This window comes from Adiantum capillus-veneris, chromosome 11 (genome assembly GCF_014529385.1).
Source record: "Adiantum capillus-veneris isolate H3 chromosome 11, ASM1452938v2, whole genome shotgun sequence".
Lineage (NCBI taxonomy): Eukaryota > Viridiplantae > Streptophyta > Polypodiopsida > Polypodiales > Pteridaceae > Adiantum > Adiantum capillus-veneris.
In genome coordinates, this window is record NC_140941.1 from 67,110,626 (window position 1) to 67,119,340 (window position 8,715).

Here is an 8,715-nt window from a genome sequence, read left to right on the forward strand (position 1 = left end):
GGGATTGGTAGCTTGGCCAGCAGTGGATGAAGCCATAAGGCTTCACGAGTGGCGAGGGATGCTAGGACATACTTTGCTTCGGTGGATGATAGAGCAAGAGATGTTTGGCACTTGGTTTGCCAAGATATTCTGCCACCTGCGAGAAGAAATACATGCCCAAAAATGCTATGCATATTCGAGTCTTGCCTGGACCAGTCAACATAACAAAGCCTTGAAGTTGCATTGGTGATGAGTGATCTTGACGATAGTAGGTGAGAGAATGATGGCGAGTGTAATGTAGGTAGCGTAATGATATTTGGCAGCTAGACCATGGCATTTGTGAGGTGCACATATATGATGGGATAGAACATGACCAATGAAGCTAATGCCAAGCCTTGTGCATGAAATAAGATATCTTTGTTGTCCAATTAGACGAGCATATGGAAAACTTGGCATGGTGTAAGTGTCATTGGAAGATGGTGACATAGATGTGAAGAACCTATGATTGACAAGGAGAGGTGTTGTGAGTTGTGCATTAGAAGATAGAAGGACATACTCACCCAAGATGTCCTGAATATATTTCCTTTGCGAGAGCTTGATGAATTGACAATTGGGATCCCTCTTGACTTCTTCAATGCCCAAGAAGTAAGTCATCGACCATTGGGATCCCTGTTGACTTCAATGCCCACTGTCATGCACATGGGATTCTTCTTTAAACATTTTGACAACGTGTAAGACATATATCTCATCACTTGCCAAAATTGGAATGTCATCAACATACACACCAAGGATGGCCCACCCATGAAAGATAGTATGATAACTAAATTAGGGTATGACGTGCATTGAATCCACCCCCATCGAACAAGGAAATCATGTAAGTGCTAGAACCATTGCCTAGCGGACTGTTTAAGACCATAGATGGGCTTATTGAGCTTACAAACATAGATGTTGGAGTCATTACAAAAAAAAAAGGTAGTTGAGACATGTAAATGACTTCATCTAGCCATCCATGAAGAAAAGCAGTGCAAATGTCAATATGATGTAGATGAATATCAAAGAATGCGGCTATTTCAATAAGAATGCAAAATGAGGTGATGCCCATGATAGGAAAATATGTATTAGTGTAATCCATACCTTGTTGTTGTGTATAGCCTTTAGCAAGAAGCCTTGCTTTGTAGTGCTCAACATAACCATTGTGGCGGTGCTTCCTCTTGAGTATCCATCGATATCCGATGACATTGATGTTATTGGGCCTTGGTGTAATTGTCCATGTCTGAGTGTCTTCATGTGCTTGAAGCTCTTCTTTCATTTCTTGAATCCAATGCTCGCCTTTGAGAGATGCAATGGCATCCTCAACAGAGAGAGTATTCTCTTCTATTAGGTCGGGAATGTCGATGAAAAGATCCTCTTCTTCTGGATCAAGAATGAGGACATTCATAGGTGTATACAAAGGCATGTAGCTGTTACAAGGATAGGAAATGAGTGGTGAGGCTTGAATCCATGTTGCCAGGTGTAAAGTGTTATGCACTTTCCACATCATCTTCTATCCCCCCCCCCCCCCCCCCCCCCCCCCCCCTCTCTCTCTCTCTCTCTCCACCAGTGAAAGTGAAATTGATGATTCACATGTATTAATTCCTTTAGTACCAGATAATTCAAAGGTGTATGTCTCTGAAGTGCCTCTACATATGGAAAAGGATGATCCCATGAGAGAAGCCTCTACTAGTGCTCCACCCATTCCACCAACCCCCCAATTTGTGCAAGGTATCAGAAAAGTAGGTGATATCACATTCTACAACATTGAGAATTTGGAACAGGTTAATTATCATCCTTGTTTTAGAATATATGTACAATTGGATCTATGAACAAATATTTTTTGGAAGAATGAGGCAGCCAACTGCTGTGGAAGCAAAAATTAATGGATTCACTGGCATTCTAAAGTGTTGATGGGAAATGCTCCCTTAAGAAGTTAAAAATACCGTGTTAAAATCTCTTGACAATAGATCTCCAATGCTTGTATTAATTGAAGGAATCTACAAGGAGTTCATTGGACATCAGGAAGATGAATCAAACCTAGCCCTTCAAGCTTTTCATGAAGCAAATATATGTAATTTCTCTTCAATTTGAGAAAAGTTGGTAAATATCATTATGGAGAACTTAAAGCAAAATTCATCCACAAATTGGCAAAAGTAATAACAAAGCTACTTTTGGAGAAATTAGAAAATCAAAATCTTGTTCTTCAATCAGCAACACTAGGTGGCATCAGTAAAGCTCTCCAAATAGTAATACAGGAACTTTCCATCCAGAAGCAAGCACAGAAAGCATTGAAAAAATCTAAACCTTCAAAGAAGTTTTGCAAGCAGGACTACTATAGCAAAAACTTTCACTGTGCTGATTCAAAGAAGAAATGTGCCTGCAAGGATAGAAAGAAAGAACCCAAGGAGAAGAAGTTTAGAAAAAAACCTAAATATGGCCTTTTCAAGAAACGAAAGTCCACTTCTTCTAAAATTGATAACAAATGCTTCATCTGTCACAAAACAGGTCATTGGGCTTCTGAATGGCCCAAAAAGAAAAAATCAATGGCATTCAAGAATATAATCCTAGAATATTATTATAACTATTTAGAGCTTTTCTCCAATGAGATCTCAGGATTTTTAGTATTACACATAACTATAGAATATTTCATGCCAATACCCTTCAATCCTCATAGATGGGAAAAATCTCAAAGAGATAACTATTCTTCACGAGGAAACAGGATTGAAGGATGAAGTGATTTCAGTTCTACTTTGATGTTTGCTAAATCAGGTAAGAAAGACAGATCTGAAATATCAATCTTTCACAACCAGCTAAAGCAGCTCTTAAAGAAGCAGAATAAGTTAATGCACTAGCTTAAAAAAGAATGGTAATTCCAGCCCTGACTAATAAATGAAGATAAAGAAAGTAAACCTTTCTTTGATGGAAGTTTTATCAGTAATCTTGCAAGTGGAAAAGTCAAAGCTAATTATGTCTATGATCTACCACTAGGAAGAGGATCTTCTTCTTCATTTGAATCAGATTACGAAGATCTCTCAGCCATGGCATTAACATCCAAGCAACCCATTTCTTTCTCTTATGATACATTCCTCCAAAAGGAAAAAGAGCTTAAGCAAAGGGAGGAACTTCTTGCAAAGCAAGATGCACTACTCAAATGGGAAGCAGATCTTCAGGTCAAAGAGCATACTCTTGACTCTTTACAGTGGAGTGAAGTAAGGGAAATATTGCCTACATTAAGAAACCGGCTCTCGCTCAAGCACCTCTACATGTGTGTGTGTGTGTGTGTGTGTGAGAGAGAGAGAGAGAGAGAGAGAGAGAGAGAGAGAGAGAGAGAGAGCTCTTCTATTGTGTGTTGTAGTGCATCACGACACCCTTTAAGATGACGGTTGTCATTATTTCTAGCAGCTTGCTCAATTTGGCGAGCATGGCAGAGAGGGAGTTGATGAAGGTGGTGTGGTGCTCGGGGGTGAAGAAGACATTGGAAAAGTTCTTGGAGAGGGTCCAATTGTTAAAGGGCCAGCATGAGGTTGAAATTATTACCCTAGTTCGTGAATAACTTCTTGAACTAGTTCTCGTTGGCAGCTCCGACCACCAGCCGTACTAAAGGTCGATGCCGTCATCCACCAAGAGATTTTTGATGGCTGCCCACTATCATGGAAGACCAACTTTCTAGCCTCCAAAACATTTATGAAGGAGTAGATGATGTCCACTAGCTAGTTGTCTATGGGTTAACAACTTGCTGCGGCTGTTTTTGGGGAGTTGAGCTTGCCTTCCAAAGCGTACCTAGGGTAACAAGGATAAAAGTTGGATATACACAAAGTCATCTTCATAAACTCTCTTATAATGATATCTACGTTGGTGTCTTGGGCCATTTTGAAGCTATTCACGTTCAATTTGATCCAAAACAATGCTCCTAGAATGGTTTGCTTTCTTGCTTCTGGGCTCTCCATGACTCGACCACCCTAAACCGGCATGGAAATGATGTGGGCACTTAGTACGGATCAAACACATATTATTACACCCTAGATCATGCAAGGCAACTATCAAGTCCATGAAGAAACATCAAGTCCATCTTTTTGTTCAACACAAGTTGAACAAAACGATCGTCACAAAAATCTTACCTGCCAAAAAGTTTTATAGGGCTAAAGAATACCACTAGCAATATATGACGAAAGGGGGGTGCTTGGATTTAAACAATCAACAAAGAAAGGTTGCAATGACCTCATCCATTGTTACGACTGAGTATCTTATGGTAATCTTCAACCATATGTGGTGGTTTAAAGCTTGCTTAGACCAAACAAGGCCATGGATTAGTCCCCTAGTTTTGTACACAATAATACACAATCTGTAAAGCAAAATTTGGATCATCATGCCAAAAGCAGTATAGGGTTTCAACTAAAAAAAGGAGAGAGAGAGAGAGAGAGAGATTTCTTGGAAATTTCTTAGAAATTGAGGGGGTAGAGGTGAATATACCACACACGTTGTCGTGCTGTCACACGTACATAGTGGGAACGCATGCTACAAAATCTATCTTGTATTTTTTTTTAGATACATAATTATATTTCCTATAATGTACATATGCATATGTAAGTATAAAAATAAGCTTTCTATCTCATCTTATTATTTATCTCAAGGGTAATGTATTCTTACTTTACCATCAAAAAAATACTATGGGAAAAGTGTCAATAGCTCCGCCTCTTTAACTTGGGGCAAAAAAGCATTGATTCTTTATTTCTACTATTTCATTATCATCTCACACCCTAGCTAGATCCTATATCTAGGGTAAACTCCAATATATATATATTCTATGTATTTTTTATACTTTTCTTATATTTCTTTTTAAATAGCTACTAGGAGAGAATCAAATCCTAGTGGGACACTAGGTGGCATGATTTCAAAGATACACTTATTTTAATGCATTATTGCAAGCATGATTACAAAACTTTGTCAAGGAGCAATGTCATGATTTCATATGGCATGAGGTGTCCTTTGGAATCAAATGAAAGTCTAGGCTAAGGGGACCACATGAAGACTTTTGCTGCCAGAAATGGACCCTATTTTGATGAATTTTTTACACAAGGTTCCAATCCGAATTGGAGAATGATTTTAAAATGAAAATCGTAGCTAATGAGCTGAAGTTTCTGCCCATATTTTTACTTTTTTATTTGGAGCTACGGTTGAGGAGATATGATCAAAATACTGGACCCCAGTCTGCCCACATCATGCAGGGACAGCTCATTTCCAACTTTTCCAATTCCTGTTCACACTGGCTCCTCTCTTCTTGTGTAAACCCTTGTGGGTTCCCTTCACCTATAAAAGGGAACCTCTTCTTCCTTGGAAGGAACTCAAGCATTCAAGCCATTGATGAGAGGAATTCTTGAGGGAGTGAGTAGTAATGCCTAATTGTACTTAGCCCCATTAACATAAGCCCAAGCCTACACTTTCTCCTAGAGGAAAACTAGCCATTCTTGTACGCCATCCTTGGAGGATCAACTCTAATCAAAGAAGGTGTTGTACTTGGCGTATCAATCAACGTTGAATTCTCCCCTCTTCTTCTCTCTCCCATCAATAATGGTGCCGAAGGGTTTCAAGTAAGATGTGTTCTACATTGATGTTTTCTTGATTTCTTGTTGTTTTCATTTTCATCTCTAATCCAACATATATATATGTATCTAATCTCATCTCCTTAACCAAACCTATCTCTCTCATTCTTAGTAATTCATCCTCTCTAGGTTCTCTTTGCTACAGGTACATCTCTCCCCGCAGTATCCTTATTGCCTACGGGCAAGAATAGGGCTTGGGAGGGAAACTTCTCATCTCTTCACTTCTCTCGTATCTACATTTCTCACATACTATCCTAGATGAATAACCCACATGATGATCATTTCTATCGCTTTCACTCTGTACGATCTATTAGAATTAACGTATGGATTAGCTGTAAAATACACTTTCAACAACGTATAGTGTTTCTCTTCGGCCCTGAAAGGCTCAATGAAATACTTCTATCACCGGATCCCATCATACTACCTCTCATAGACTATAATTTTTCTTTTGATGTAAGCGTAGTTATCTTGCTATGAACCAAGAGGATTTGTACACACAATTAATCCCAATCACTAGGCAAAATATATATATTATGGTAAGCACAAAACTACAATTCCAAAGAACAATTCGTAGCCTATTTGGTCAGCTAAGATTGAATGCCATTAACTCATCCATTAACCCTTTCATATTACCCATGATACGATATGACCATAGCCTTGATGTTTTCATATTCGTATTGTTTTGACATTCTCTTTTGCGTTCTTTCTTTGTGTGTGTGTGAGTGCAAGAGAGAAAGAGTGAGTCTTCTTTGATTGCACTTCTTTCAAAACCCTAGTCTTCATGGCATCTATGGTTTAACTCCTTCATATAGTTTTTGTTGAGCTCTCTCACAAACTCTCACAGCCATAAGCCCGGTGCTTTCCTGGCAAGATCGCAAATTTCTCGACATATTTTTGGTGAACCCGACGTGAAACTGCTAGGGTGAGAGTTTGTGGGTAACCATGGGTGATCATGTTGAGCAACAGGGTATGCATTTTGACCCAGCAACAATGCAAATGTTTCGAGCATTTGCAATGTTCATGCAACAACAACATGCTACTGAAAGAAGGGAGATTTCAGCAACAAAGTCCATACAAGCGGTCGTCAACAGAATGGATCAGTTCAATGGCAAAGATGTAACCAAGTACTTACGCGAGTATGTGAAGGAGATGGAGCTGCATCGCGTGTCAGAAGGTGAGATGATTCAAAGCTTTGAGCTAGTTGTTGCTCCAAAAATTAGGGAGCATGTTAGAGCAATTAAAAATGGGCATGGGAGAAATTGGGAAGAACTCAAAGTAGCTTTAAAGGAGGAATATTTCATGGAGGACTCGGAGAGAGTGACCAAAAGGACATTCTTAGAATGGGTAGTCAAGCCAAAGCAAGGACTATCAATAACAGAGCTACTTAGGGAATTTGAGCGGCGCTATGCACAACTCACTAGGACAGAAAGGGCCACACTAGATGCAGAGAAGAAAGATCTTTTCTTACAAGCTGCAGGTAAAGAGTTTCAAGAAAATTTGGAGCTTCTTCTTGAAGATAAAGATGCTGAGCAAGGACTAAAGACCGACTGGAATGAGGTTGAAGGTGCTGTCTCACTGCTTGCCAAACGACAAAGAAGAAGGGACAAGATGGTAGTAAACACTACAAGTCCTTCCACCTCAACTTCTGACAAAATGGTAAAGCCTACTTTTATCGCTCCTAAGTTTGATGAGTCCATGCTAGATGAGCTTGTGAAGGGAATGCGTGACTTGAAGGTGAAGTTTGCAAATCTTGAAGAAAAAGGCCAACCATCAGGGCCACTTCATAGGCAAAGACAACAACCCAAAGAAGGGTTTGTTAATAGATGTATTTGGTGTGATAGTACAAACCATGTAAGAAGGGATTGTGATGATTTTAGTGATGCTTTGTCAAAAGATGTTGTCTTTTTTAAGGATGGTAAAATCCACTTAAGAGAGACAGGTCTACCCTTGAGAACTAACTTTGGGAAGGGGGGAATGCAAACCTTAGTTGAAGATATGGCAACCAAGCATGCCACCTCTTCAGTTGAGGCAGCTACTTATGGAGTAAAAATTGAACATTTTTGTGATGAAGAGGTGAGTGACCATCATGGTCAAATTTGGCCAAATGTCATGCAATTAGCTAAAAAGGGAAATCTTACAAAAGAGATTCTACATGAAGCAGGTGATTGCATACGTCTAGAAACGGGATGGAATGATCCAGTGGACTCATTGTCAGTGCATGCCTACATTACAAAATGCCAACAAAATGAGGCAATTGTAGAAGAGAAGCGCAGACGTGAGAATGCTGATGAAGGACCATCAAAAAGAGCTTCTAGAAGTGGGGGAAGAAGCGACTCAATGCCTTCTCAAACACCCTCAACACAAGGAGCATCTCCACCTAAAGTACTCATGGAGGAGTCTACAACAGGAAAGAAGAAAGAGCCAACGAAAGGTAAGACAAAAGGCCCAACTTATAAACTACAATCTGATATTGAGGTTGCTACAGATTTAAAGAAAGTCTTGGAGGAAAGGATCTTGAATAGCAAGATTGAGTTTACTTTGGGAGAAGTTCTTGGCATTGCAAAGCGTGAATTCCATGAGGAGATCATTGACATCATCAAGAGAAAGAGGCAAACCCTTGCTGAAGTTTCTCGTCCACAGGTTGAAGGGGAAACCTCAAAGACACAAGGGATGCAACTGCAAAATAAGGAGAATGATGGAGCTGTGGTAGGATGCTACCAATCTAGTGGGAGAGTGAAGCAAGTGCATTTCTCAAATGATGATGAAGAAGTTGAAGATATTCCTAGGAGTTACTATTCACGAAGTCATTGGGCAAGGGCTACTACAGAAACTTTGGTCAAGGTAGGTGATCTTGAAGAGCCATTTGTTGCCTTGATTGACCATGGTTCAGAAATAAACATAATGTCAAAGAGTCTCTACAACAAGTGCAAATGGCCAATGGACACAGATCATGGTTGGATGGTAAAAGTGGCAAACAATTCATCCGGTGAATTGTATGCAGCATGTCCAGGTGTGAAGGTGACAATAGGTGATGTAAAGATTGACCAAAACTTCTTTGTACAGGATACATCTTCATATCATCTCATCCTTGGACAGCCCTACA

General features: G+C 39.7%; 1 pseudogene; it reads left to right on the forward strand.

Annotated features, from left to right (window-relative positions):
* The first annotated feature begins 3,388 nt into the window (after window positions 1–3,388).
* Window positions 3,389–4,251, forward strand: LOC147447385 (peptide methionine sulfoxide reductase pseudogene; annotated as a pseudogene).
* Window positions 4,252–8,715: the final 4,464 nt, after the last annotated feature.